Source organism: Solenopsis invicta, chromosome 1 (assembly GCF_016802725.1).
Source record: "Solenopsis invicta isolate M01_SB chromosome 1, UNIL_Sinv_3.0, whole genome shotgun sequence".
NCBI lineage: Eukaryota > Metazoa > Arthropoda > Insecta > Hymenoptera > Formicidae > Solenopsis > Solenopsis invicta.
The window spans coordinates 31,214,176-31,228,924 of NC_052664.1; the positions used below are offsets into that span (position 1 = coordinate 31,214,176).

Here is a 14,749-nt window from a genome sequence, read left to right on the forward strand (position 1 = left end):
ATATCGCATAATTAATCGCAAAAATTTTGATACGTAAACATGTGACGTTATTACAAAGGTATTAAGATTTTTTCACATCGCAGTTCGAAAAAAAAAATTATAATGAGAGACGAATATTTAAACGATATTTCGTTTCAAGCGATTCAAATCGTTCTCTTCTCTCTTCGAAAGGTCTCTTTTTATGACTATCTGAAAGGTTTCCAAATTCAAAGGCATGTGCTTACATCCGCGTGTTCACTTTCTAACGGTGCACCGCCCGAGGGGCATTCGCGCTTTCATCATCGCGGATCGTAGATGAATCACGACGCTTCGCGGTCCCGAGGTCCGTCATTATGAATCATCGTCGCGATGACGACGGACAACGGGTTCTCCGTGAGCGACCTGCCGCGAAGACAAGCCCGTGGAGGAGGAGGAGGAGGAGGAGGAGGAGGAGCGGAATGTAAATGCGTTCCGCTCGATCAAAGATAGGTGTCTCGATGGCGTGTCGTATCGTTCGTGTCACGGCGCACCTCCTCGGCTATGCTTCTCCACAAGGTGTACTAGTGCACATATAACCGAATGCAAACCTTTGATTTGCATCTTAATATTGCTGCTCAGACGAGGCCACACAGATGCCATGCAATGTAGGCGTGGAAACACGAGACACGATTTGTTTTCTCACGAAATTCCACTTACTCATTGCTCGTCTAGAACTTTGTCAATCAATCTCAATCTCCATCTTATTAAGGATATATAGAACAATTCTCAAAACATACAAAAAAATGTGGAAAAATTATAGATTTATTGCATTTGAAAGTAGCAGAAAAAAGTTGGCTATTTTCTATCTGTGGATAAAAAATTATTTCTATAAAAAGTAGGTATGTCTTCTAAATTAAATGTAATTAACAATGAAATAATGAAATAAGAAATAATGAATAAATTTGAATTTTTTAATTTAAGTATTTTAAATATTTAAGGTGATTGTAATATTTCATTTGATGCAAAATTTATTTATTTAATGATAAAATAACTAAATAGATAATTACAATAAAAGTCTGTATAAATCATCTTAAATGTAAATATTCAATTATGCAAACTTTTATTGTGATTGTTTAGTTATTTTGTAACTGAATAAATAAATTTAGTTCATTTTATAGAGCTGATTCAACTGATACAAGTGTTTATAAAAAAAATTGAGATTTTTCTTAATTTTGTAAAAAATAATTCAATTTTTAATAACGATTAGAATAAATAAACTATAAAAATATGTTATTAAACAAAAATATAATTTTATTCACATAACTTTCATATGTATATGTACATAGTTTATTTAAAGTGTTAATATTAAACACATTTTCAAGATTATTTTAAATTACAATAGATTGTGTTAATTATGCTGTTTCCACAGCATCATTTTTTTCCCGTATTTAAAATGTACTCTTCTCGCAAAATGCTGACGATTTAAACCCTTTCGCGTTTTTCCAACCGAAAGTAAATCGTCTAAATGAACTGTATCGATGCGCGTTTGCATTTTTGAAATTGCTCAATAGTTCGATTTTCACTGTCCCATTTATTCGCGTTTCGCAAATGTTTGTACATCTATAATATCAATTGAATTATCGGACGCAAACATTAATGCAATTGCATGACACGTGACCAAATTGCGCAATCGACAATATCTTCACGACATTCAAGTAAGTTTAATAATCGACGTTTAATAGATTCGCTCTCGTGCAATTCCGCTTCACAAGCTCCTTTCATATTTTTCACACGGCCGTATAAAAATCAGATTCGAATGCGAGCGAATGATCGACGATGTTTCGTATTGTTATTGTATCGTTATTGCATCGAATACATGTGAGAGATCACCGAGGGGCACGATACTCCTCGAGTCAAACGAGACAAACATTAGCAATCGATTGCAATCGATTTCAAGTGATTCAGAGCGTTAAAATAAGGTAAAATAAGGCCGGTAATGTACCGTGTTTATTGTTGTGTTGACTCGCGTCTCTGAATCTGTTTCCCTCCTCGTTTTCTCCACACGGCCGACGGGCCGCGCTGTGTTTATGTTTTTGTTACGCAGTGTATCGCTTTTTTCTATTCCGGCTGACTTCTTTCTTATAGCGTTTTTCACTGGGAAAACTAGTGCGCACTGAGTGTGCACTTGCCGCTAGCAATTGGACGTTTCGCGATGACGATGCCGACGGAAACGCCCAATTACCTGCAGTGAATGCACACTCAGTGCGCACTAGTTTTCCCAGTGAAAAATGTTATTAAACATACCGTAATTATCGTGTCGAGAGTTGGCTCAAGAGCGTCGTGCTCCTCGCAGATTATGAAGCAATACAATAAAAGCATTAATTGGCACACGGGCGGCGATGTGAAAACAACGCGACTGTTTTTGGTTTTCCCGCAAATTTGAACGGCCATGATAATCATCGATATGACGTCACGGGATCTAGCGACGCGTCAGACAGTTAATGGCTTAACGTGGTGGTATCGGCGTCGCGCGGAGAGGCGTCGTCGTCCCGCATTTCGCGTATATTCGTTCCCGTTCAACGTAAGTTTCGTCCTGGAAGTGTCGAGGATGTCGAATTCAGCGACGGACAATCGTGGTGAGGATACAAAGTCGTTCCGTCGGCCGTTTGCGATATCGGTGTCGCTAATTGCGTGTTGTCGAAAGTTTCTATCTTGGCGTCTCGCGTGTGAGGTTGTCTCCGTGTCGCAAAGCGTTTAGTGCAGTATCGAGAGTATCGCGAGTGCTAAATTTAGCGACGGACGATTGTCGTGAAGCATAAAATCGGAGCGTGTGGTCGCGGAACAATCCGTCCTTCGCGATTTCAGTTTCGCCAGTTGCGTCCCGTCGGGCGCTCGCGACCCGTCGAAGGTTATGGCGTCGCGTCAGTGTGAAGTTGTCTCCGTACCGCGAATCGCTCAGTGTATCGCAGGCGCGTCGAGTGTCGAATTCAGTGACGGGTGATTGTTGTGAAATATAAAATCGAAGCGTATCAGTCGCGAATCAACTTGACTTTTGCGATATCGTTGTCGCTAAGTACGCCTCGTCGAAGATCCTAGCATCGCGTCAGCGTGAAGTTGTCTCCATCTCGCAAAGCGCTCACAAGTGTAGTTTCGGAAATGTCGAGAGTATCGAATTTGGTGATGGACGACGTCATGAAGCATAAAATCGACGCGCACGGTCGTGGATCGATCCGTCCTTCGCGATACTGGTGTCGTCAATTGCGTCTCATCGGACTTTCGCGGCCCGTCGGCAAGGTTAGGTTCCAGCGTCGACGTGAAATTGTCTCTATCTCGCGAATTGCTGAACGTATTTCAAGGAGTGTCAGGAGTGTGACGAATTCGATCGTCGTGAGGCATAAAATCGTAGTGTTGATCGCGGATCATCAACAGCCTTCGCGATTTCAGTTTCGCCAGTTGCGTCCCGTCGGACGCTCGCGACCCAGCGGAAGGTTCTAGTGTTATGTCGGCGTGAAGTTGCCTCCGTTTCGCGAATATCGCTCAGCATGTTTTATGTACGACGAGAATATCGCGAATCTAATGTGAATCATTGTCGCGAAGCATAAAATCGACGCGTGCGGTCGCGGATTGATCCGTCCGCAATATCAGTTTCGTCAGTTGCGTTCCGTGGGAAGGTTCTACTATCGGCTTGAAATTGCTTTCGTCTCGCGAATCGCTTATTAACGTTTTCAAGGAGCATCGGGAGTATCGAGTGTTAAATCTCCAGTGGCGAGCGATCGGCGTGAAGTATAAAATTAGCCCGTATGGTCGCGAATCAATCCGCTCGTCGCGATATCTCGTTCTTCTTCTACAATATTTCTATCCAGAGTCTCGCGACGCTGAATTTTTCCGTCGGTAGAGCTGTCTCGTCAAACACTTTGCGCTTGCGACGATCGGGATCGGAACAGCTTCACCCTTGAAAATATATCGCGTTAAATTCGGGAGAGGACGTGCCGTTGCCATGTCGTCGATCGTAGAGTGCTGCGGACTGTGGTGAGCGATAATACCGCGAGTATGGTCAGGTACGGTGTTGGAACAGTGGCGAAGTTAACCGGATTGTATTGGCTGGTGAGTAAATTTGTTTACAAATTGAGGTAACTCCGATAATTACGTCGCACGAGGATTTACACCGCGGAAATTAGAAAAAAATAGAGTCGAGATAACTTGCTTGCAAACACTCTGTTATGTGCCTTTATGTTATATTAGTACTGTGTTTCAATTTTAATATTTTACTATTAATGTTAACGAAACCATCGTGAGTTAAGTCGATTCATCAATGTTATTAGCGGCGCGGCGATTTATTACAATCTATATAAAATAATTATTTTCTCTGCAGGAAGTGTAAAAGATTAATGATTATTTCATGCTACATAAAGTGTTGAGAGATAGCAAAGGATGGAATACGCGAAAATACACGTACTTGGTTCTTGCATTATTTGTCCAGCTCGATTGTCTCACTCATAAGTGGCCATAAATTTCACTTCTCTTGATATAAATTTTAGGAAATTCTTAAAATTTTTTTTCTGAGTAATAAAATAAATATTTTGTATTTCTAATTTTTTTTTTAGTAGACAGTACGAAGTTTTTATTGGTACATTCATTTTTCTTAAATAGTGCATGATAAATCAAGTTTTCGCCAATAGATACCCAAATTTCTTAGCTGTATTAAGACAAAATATGAGTCAAATTAGTTAATTGTATTGTGGTCAGGGATCAAGATCAATAAAAATTTTAAACAAAGTTTTTTCAATTACAACAGTTTTTCGCTGCGTTATTAACATCCTTCAAGATTTTATTGATAATGTAATATCTTTCATTGTGACTGGTATCTTATTTCCTAAACGCATATTTATAAAAAAAAGAAAATAGGAAAAAATGTGTCATATCAAAAATTTCGCTAACTTTCAAGCGTTTTAATGACACGTCTTTTTTCTTTCTTTTATGTAATAACGATGTAATGACTGTTATAAGTGTGATAATTTTTTTTATTGCAAAGGTTTTTTTTGTAAAATAATTTTGTCGCATAAAGCGAGCCTAATAGTTTTCTATAAATACATTCTTATGTTCTGCGAAAACTGTTGATTCCATTTAAAAACTGGTCGATGATGGCAGGTACAAGAAAGAAATAGAGCACAAAAGCGGCGGAAAAATGTTTCCGAGCAATCAGGTCTACCTGCCGCCTTCGACAGGTAGAGGATGCGCATTATGTCGTGGCGAGATCTTTCCAAAGGGATAATTTACCGTTTTTATTTCCGTGCCCTGGGCGTCGGCGCGGTCATTGTCGAATGGCCGCAGTCTAAAACGAAAATACGCCGTGTAATTTGGCCATAAACGTGGTATCCGGTATTTGCACGCGCGCACATCGCCCTTCTAAGGAAAACTTCTGTGAGAAAAAATCCTTGGCGTGTGAATTGACCGAGAAACGTTTCTAACGCATCGTTAGAACAGACTCGACAGATCGAAATCGAAAAAGCGAGTTTTAAAATTCCATTACTCCTTTGTGATGAATTTGTTAAAAGTTTGCTGCATAATCGACATATAAGAACCGATGACTCGGCTTGATAGACTTCTTAAGAATGCACGGCTCAAATTGAATGTTTGAATATTTAAAAATGAAGGATAGAATACGCTTGTTTTACTCTGTTAATTCTCTCTTCAGCTTAGTCAGAAGCATAAAAAAAGAATTGTTTTATTCTAGTACAGTTGAACGACTCGAGACTCGATTATCATTGCAAGTTTAATCGTTTGATGTAACTGTATCACTTCTTGCGTCGTTAACGGTGTCTTGCTTTCGCGGAAATCGTTATATAAGTCAGATCGATCATCTCTACGTATATCATTCGTATTTATTAGTCAGCGATGGATTCGAAACCCGTAATTATCGTCGTCTACAATAGAGGTCTTGGGACGCGAGATACCAATCAGAAGTGGGAGAATAATGTGATTAATCTTGATATAACGCGATGTAAGTGGCACATGGAGTGCGAGCCGTTTCGACGTGTGCCGAGACGAAAAGGGGGAGGAGAGAGGTAGACCACCCACCTCGGTGTGAACGTGCGCCTCGGTTAGCAACGCTCTGTTGGGATAATCAACGTAATGGTGGCAAAAATGATGAAGCATAGCTCGCGCCGTAACAATACAACGTTCACGAAATGCATCGCGATGCGCGCCGCATCAGACGTCTCGCGTACCGAGACGTATAACCAGACGTATCATTTTCCGGTTGGGAAGCCTTAAAATTCCGAGAGGAATCCCGTTGACGACTGCGACGACACAAGGCGTTTTCCCACCTGCCCGAGTCAGCCGAGTAATTACCGGGTGACTCGAGTCCCCGCCTCCCCTTCTTTTGCCTCGACCTTTAATTAAAAGATTATAAACGAGGTTTCTTACAGACTCGACGATTTTTCGTTGCTTTTTCATTCTGTCGTGCACGCGCGCGCTCATTTGATGTTATAACAGCTCTGTTTACGATCGCTTACCCTTTCTGAAATGTTCATTGCAATGTGTTCGGCGCGGGATGATTTATGGATCGGATAGAATATATTGCCGGAAATCGAGTGCGGTTAATCAGGTTTATTATCGTCGCTCGACATATTATTCATTCGCATTTTACCCATGAGATTATTTTTTTATCTGCAAATACGCACACTGCAGTACACATATGTTGCAATAAAATTGATGTGACTCGTACGAGTTGATGAAAAAAAAAAGTAGAAAGATAAGGAAACTGCTTCTTCGCGTGCATCGTGCGCATTGTTGTCGGACAAAGTGGGTTTGCTTCTATTTTCTAGCAGTATATAGTGGTAGCTAACGCACTCTACGGTCTTCTACTGTATACTACTTGATGTATATTCTACAGAGACGATCTCGACAGTTAGTTATTGGCTAATGTAACCAGCTAGCACAGTGAGTCGTCTAATTAGGTCAAAATCCCGCTGGTTTCTTTTTCTTTAACACGACAATTTTTTGTTCATATAAAGTTTCCTCTGTAACATCACTGTTACACTTGTTTCTGATGAAATTTTAAACCTAGCAAAAAACATTGTAGTCAACTTTATAAAGCGCTTAGGAGAAGCTTCCCCTTTTTATGATAAAAATAAAATACCGTGCAGGTTTGCGATAAATATTATATAAAAATTGATACTTTACAATTTGTGAAACTTTGACGTGGAATAATGTTTGCAAAGGGAACTATGGAAATGTGTAACAAATTTTTTCTTTTATACGAATGAAAGAATTCTTATTGCGGATAATTTAATCTTGCATATCATAAATACGTTCTCTGAAATTTTCCGCGATCAATAAATGCGGTTTCTCCTTGAATATTTTCCGATGCTGAAATTCCGATATTTCCTGGAATTTCAATAATTACATAGATTTGTGAAAAACCATCACGAGTTTAATCGCGCGATAAGCAATGTAAATTAAAGCAAGTTTTATTATCGTGCAAATATTTACAACTTTTATCTGTTTATTTATTTTGATTTATTCAGTTAACTTATTTTTCTTTACAGTTAATTTAATAACATTTACACAAGACTAATATAAATATGTATATTAATGTCATTAAACATGACATGAATAAATCAAAATACATTTCTAGCATCGTTAAATAATTCGATTTATATTAATAGTAGATATTGAAATATTGAATATTTGAAAGGCAAAATATACTATGAAATATAATATGCAAATATATTAAAAAAGATTTAGTAAAAAATTCTCTCATATTTAATCCTGCGATGTAATTCTAGAATATGTTGTAGATAGTTCAGATTTAATGATCTTCCGAACTTAGCAATATTTATATCATCAAATGTAAATGTAATATTAAAATTTGTAAAATACTTTATATATCTATATTCTATATAATTGTACTTAATTTTTTAACATTTTTTCTTTTAATTATCAGTTCAGATGGCGGCAAATTCACATATTGTATCGTATTCTTTTATCAGAAATAACACAAGAATTTTTTAGAATCAGCAAGCCGCATCGGCGTGCAATTATTTCTCGCTTGTTCTTCATAGATTTTTATTTGCTCCCGCTATCTCGGTACGATACGTAGGTACTCGCACTACTCACAGTTGAGTCTCGGCGGAAGCGAAGGCGGACTATGTATGTTCTTGTAGACGGTGCTATCGAGACAAATAGAAAATCAATTCTACGGACGCTTGCGTCCTGCGAGTGAACGGACTTATTTACCTTCCTCGCTTCTCAGGTGATACGCCGCGACTGTCTCAGCGAGTTGGGGATGAAATTACGTAATCAAGCAGAAGTTTGAATTGATTTCCCATTAGTGATGATTCGCTTGGTCTTACAGTGAATACGAGATTCAACTGTCAGTCGTTAAGTTTGGGACGCGTAAATAATTGCACCAAAATTGCAGCCGATCGAATCGATTCCATTACAATGCCATTGAGCAATGGGAACTTGTAAGTCAACACTGTCGTGCACCGTGCCACGAATACCTTTGTGCAAAAGAGACTTTGAATTCGAGGTTGTATTTTTAAAACAAAGAACTGACAAAGAACTTCAATTATCCTATGGAGTTGCAGATCAAATTGATTTTTCATGATCTATAATTTGTTTTACAATTTGATTGCAAACGTGACTGACTATTTAGTTTTAAATTGAGTAAAATTACGTTTGCGAAAACTAAAATTTCACTCTTGAATAACCAAAGTTTGATTGATTTCCGAGTACTTATTTATTCTAATTCTCGTTATAGATTCTATGACGAAACTTATTGTTAGATATGTAAATAAGCATGAAGTTACGTATGTCGAATTTCAGAAGTTAACTCGTAAATGGGGCAATATGGTAAACGTAGCAGAAAACGTTGACTTCGTAAATTTTCGACATTGTTATATTTCGAGCGGTAGGTCATGCGAGAACTTTTAGTGTTGAAATCGATCCGAAAACTGGAGCAGATTAAATATTCAACTCAAGCGAGTGAACTACGGATAGCTGCGAATAACTAAGCAGACGAAAATATAATGTCCCGCGTTCACTTATTGTCATTAGTGATTGACCTAATTCCTCCTCGAGTGGTTGTAGAAAAGGTCACGAGCCGCGAATAACGATTTTACATTTGACCGTTCAAATTGTCTTCTATATTAAACAATCGTTTGCAGCGGCGAAACTATTGATCGCGGAGCCCTGCGTTGCGGATGGATCTTGGCCAGGTTGAAGTTAAGAAATATAAAGAGGATAAGATTTATGAAATGTTCGTGCTTTCATACTTTTTTCATATTTTTCGTTGCATCAAGTGAATATATTTGTATAGGTTTTTTAGGATGCTCAAATTTATTTTTGCATGAGAGAGGGGTTGTGGAATACCATTTTGTTTTTGATAATGACTTATTGTTAGTAAATATTAATGCGACATAATTCTAACCGACGTCAGTTTATTAGCTGTAGAGTTCTACCAATATAGATAGAAGTTCATCAAGTATATAGAACGAACGTAATTTACAATTTACTGAAGGGGAAAATGAGGATGAGTTTGTTGAATAGCAGGGGAATTATAGAATACTAATAACTAATGTCATAGAGGGCACTTTATTTATAAAAAAATATAAATGAATGATCTTTTGTAGATTTTACACACAAATGAGCGGCACAAAACAAGGTTTTATGAACATTTTATAAAATATATTTTATTTAAAATAATTTTTTTGGCTTAAAAAATTTTCAAAACATTTTTAATAGATGCACATGGCGGACGATCATATTCCACAATCACAGCTCACATCTAACATGATTTTATTTCCCGAATTTATACATTAAAATAAACTTAACGAAGTAATTTTAACAGTTGCTCTCAAAATTCAACGCGAGAGAATTATACGAGATATCATGATATTCTACCACCCCGCCGTATAAATTCCTCTATATACACAGATATTTGGAGCTTTGCCGCTAATTGTCTTGTACGATTTTTCAGATCAAACGCACAGAGGCCGACCATTCGCGTAGTTCAATAATACGCGTGAACAGTAGCCTCTCATTAATCCAATTAGCTCGGTATTACTCTCACCGAACGTAATTGCGTGCTAATTAGCATTCTCCGTGCGTTTTTATCACTTGTAACTCTCATTTCGAGTAAATTGTATGAATGTACATCGGAATCGTCTCCGTATCATGAAAGCAATATCGTTGCCATTACGCTAATGGACTGTGTTACACTGACCACTGTCGTCCAATAAGAATTATTTCGCGCGCAACCAATTATACTTACCAACGTAGAGCTCGAGCGAAAAACAAACCGTACGAATGGCTCGTTAATTATCGCGCGGCACACTTCGTAAGCTATCTCGTACAATAGTAAACGCTCCAGCGTTCTTTTCGTTGAAAAATGAAGATTCTTTTTCCTAGATGATACAATAGGATTTAAAAACACGCACTGGGGAACAGTATAGGTACTTATTTGTAAAAGTACGCTCTCAGTGTGCGAGCGCACGACGATATGGGATGAGCAACGCGATAATGTAATTATCCAGTAGCGAAATGTACTCCCTCTCGCGCTGATATTACACTTTAATTATCAATACACGCTTGTAACGTTGTGTTAATGGGGCATTTTTTTTCTTATGTTTCAGGTAAGTCTGGTTGCGCAGCACGAGAGAGCGAATCGATTGCAATTATCGTTATTCTGATTAGCGGCCGATCGTTGCCGTAACGATAATTAATTACTTGACGTGGTATCGACGTGGTGTTTTGGGATACGATTTCCCAATGGACGCGGCCATATTAACACGTACGTACATAACCGCATAGGTCCATATACGCGTTCGTGCACGCGTACGCGTATGTTTTACCCTTATATGCATACATGTACATATATTCGCCCTACATATGTGCGTCCTGTTGCACAATCTACAGACGCAATGGATACTACCGCAGGTATTCGAATTCCGGCGTACCACACTCGTCTTGCGAGCTCGGCAAATAGTCGGCTCACTGTTCGTTGTCGTCGTTCGTGTTAAACGTTTAATTTACTAATAAACACTAAATTTTCTTGTGGAATCACCGACGCGAGCCTTGCTGTTGCTTTTACAGCGAGCTATAAAAGACTGCAGATAAAAGCTATTTTCATGTAACATTAATTTCGCATCACTTTGAAATGGAAGTTGCGTGTCAACGACAGACATCAGTCATGCCACGTTTAATATAAATTAAAATTTTTTTTGTACAATATTGTTATAATTATCTTTGATCGGCCTTATCGGCCTCCGTATTATTAGATTATTATCGCATTTAATCGCTATTTGGCTCTCGCTGTTATTTTATAAAGCGTATTGATGAAATTAGTCGATGGTGCGGAAACATTTGAAATACAGAATCGTTGCGCGCTTTTATATTTGATAAAAATTACAATAATGCATTCGCGTAAGTATAATGAGATTTATTTATTTTTCACTTCCGACAACAGATCGATAAGTCACATTATGTAGGTAGTAACCTTCGGTGCATGTATCAATTTTGATGCATATATATTTAAATATTAATACGCTTATTATAATCCCATATTATTCACACTATGATACGTTCTTCCTATTTCGCAATAGATTGCAACAGACATTATCTGGCTTACACGAGAGCTCATGCGATTTGCTATTATTATTTACGGGATGTTATTTAATTAATTACTAACGAAGCATAATGCCAGTATTATTTTCATTGGCTTGATTATACCTAGTACGGTATTTAATACATTTTATCTCTTCATTTATCCGTTATTAATTCAATGCTGTCTAATCCGTATTCAAGAACGCATGCTCATTAAAAACACGGCAATCCCCGTTATTTACGCGTCCCGTTAATTAAACGTTTAATTGCTCGACGAGGTAATGATGAGTTTTACTAAACTTCAGTTTATATTTGTCCATGTTTGTAAAATATGACTCTCTACGAGGATAAAAAATGATATATATACAGAGCATTCTGAATTTTGCGAATCAAATTACTATAGCAAAGTGTTCTTGAAAAGTCAAGTGAAATAGTTGTGAAATAAAATATTTGTAAATTTTAATTTCAAACAGTTTCTTTTAGGTATAAGGATTTAAGCTGGCTAGTCACAAATTATTTTTACATAGTTGCAAGTCCATAAGTCCGCGTGTGCGATAGTGATCGCATGACAGGTGATCCTCTAAACTCTAAATGTAATCTCTGATCTTTTAATTAGCTTTATGTTTACAAAAAATAAATCAAATTTTATTTCAAGCATAGCTTTAATATATAATTAATATAAAAATTTACAAGTAACTATTTTACTAAATTTGTTTTTCCAAGAACTCTTTCCTGCTACAGTTTGTAATTTTGATTGCGCGAATTTTGTGACCCCGAGGGAGACGGCAACATTCTACTCGCGTGCGAACGATGCAGGTCGCCGTCGTCGGTGGACAATCGAACGGACGTTCGTCGACAATCGCCGTAGAATTAAATGCCGTGACGCGGTCCCGTTTCACGGCTGAGACTATTACTGACGCTCGTAAATAAACGAGTCATTGTTAGCAGTCGGATACGGATATGGCTCTGGCAAAAATGGCGAACGACGCGATTTGTCAACGCGACGCGGACGATTGCGCGACGTAACTGTACACCGACTGTGCGTAACTTTATTACTGCTCTTCGAGTTCTCCAGACGACCATAAACCGGAAATGGATTCCGGTATTGTCTCGGTGAACGTGATACTCAATATACACGGAAGTTTTAGCTAGACATATACGAATAATGGTAACGGTAGGGATCGATAAAAGTACATTTTGTTCATGAACTGATCTTTATTATTTATTGCACGGAAATATATTACGAAAGTTGTGATTATTACAATTTAAAACCAAGAATCAGTAAAAAATTATCATAATAACCAATGTGCATAAAATGTTCTATTAATTTAAAAAATATGCAAATATTAAAATTATGCGACAATTTACACTTTTAAAAAATTAGAACATTAAATTTTTTTACAAAAATAAAAATTTTTTTTAACAATAATAAGATTAGGACCGATGAAAATGTGAAATACAAAAATGAGAAGACCAATATCGATCTCGCAGTAGTTTGAGGTTTAATGCCTAATCATTTTTTTTTGTGTAAATTTTTACAATCTCCAAATCACGTGAATTGCATATCGCATATTTATCGGTCTTAAAACAATCCTTAATTGAAGTCGAAATACTTAAAATCACCAATCAAATTGGCGATCAATTTAACAATATTGATACTCATGAGCTTTTTAAAAAAGATTTTTTTTTGCAAAAAAATAACATCACATTTAGGATTTTTTGCAAAAGTTCTTTTTAAGATACACATGAGCATCAGTATTATTAAATTAAATTATTCTGAAGCATCAATAACCCTAAGTAACAGCCTATCCCGCGGCTTTCTCATCATTGCAAACTGAACGTGGGCGCAAGAATGCTCTCGCCTCGCCCTTGCGCGTTCACGCACCTACACCCGACGCCACGCACGATCGACACTTCCACCTACGATCCGTTCCGCCGATCTTGTGCATTGTGATTCGATATCCCATGGGAACACGTCGAGTATTCATCCTCACCGCACTCATGTCGTGGATCTCGTAAAGACAAGTTCAGTATCACACGCGCCGGACACCGTGGAAACAAACCGGTTGACCGTCCGATTGTTTACGGAAATCGCCAGATCATTGCCGTGAGACTTACCAGAGTGGAAATATCGTGGAAACGTATCTCGTGCATTGCGTGCAAATGCGATCGCGACAGGTGAGATTTATCAATTAAGGGAAGGCTTTCAATCAAGGCATTCACGCATGATTGATACCATGGCTACGCGAAAATTGTATTAACATATTAACGATTCGAGTTTTCATAAAATTTAATTTAATTTCCTTTTGGGATATTTTCTCAACAGAGCAAATTGAATTAAATTATGTTACACTGATTGTAATAAAAAATGTAATATGATATAAAACATGTAAATGATACATATATATATTTTTTTACATATTTGTGCTTTATATAAAAATCTGTGGAAAGAATCGATGATATTGATAATATGAAATATTAATAAATCGTCTGAGAAACTTCCTCAAGAGTTATGCAATGAAACAGCTAGTTTTTAAAGGGTTGTTGTAAATTAAATAATTAAGTTGAACGTTATCAATGGATGAGAATTCTGACGAAAATATTACAGGCAATTTACCGCATAAATCCAAATTTACGCCGCTGAAGTAAAAAGCCGTCTCGTCGTTGCATTCATGATTTGATTTTTACAATCAAATTAGTCTCGTTTGGTTGTTCCGTTGTACGCCGCGCTGCGGATAAATGAACAGAATCAATTTGTCGTTACGTGAGCAGGTAAAAAATCAATGTTTTTGTTCGTTGCGCACTTAGTAAGGCTACATTTATGTTCGAATAAAGAGTTAACGTGTGAATTTTATTGAATAATTTATTACCAACATAAAGGGTTAATAAAAATTAATATTTTTGAAGAATAATATGTGAGCGAACTCGTTCAATAATTTGTAATTACTTTAATTACCATTTTTTGTCATAATTTTTTCGTTATCGCTGCATCAATGCAATCGTATAGTAACTCAATTTTATGATAGTAGTTAAAGAATGTATGGTACATTCTTTAACTAGAAATCACGAGCTGTAAATGACGTAAATATGATGTCGAAGTGCGGAACGTATTGGTCTTTTTATGACGTGATCAAAAAGTCGTGAGACCCATAAAGCGAATAATCCTATGGTACTCGCATAA

At 37.3% G+C, this 14,749-nt stretch overlaps 1 protein-coding gene across 2 annotated transcripts in view; it reads left to right on the forward strand.

Moving 5' to 3' along the window:
• LOC105201550 (ras GTPase-activating protein raskol) overlaps nucleotides 1-14,749 on the forward strand; it is a 312,586-nt gene that overhangs the window by 55,463 nt on the left and 242,374 nt on the right. Inside the window, exon 1 of one of the 2 annotated variants that reach the window (XM_039457574.1) lies at nucleotides 4,041-4,062. The exons of the other annotated variant lie outside the window; for it this stretch is intronic. The gene's annotated coding sequence lies outside the window, so the exon portion shown is untranslated. Of the gene's footprint in view, nucleotides 1-4,040; nucleotides 4,063-14,749 lie in introns of those variants that run through there. 2 annotated transcript variants of the gene reach the window in all.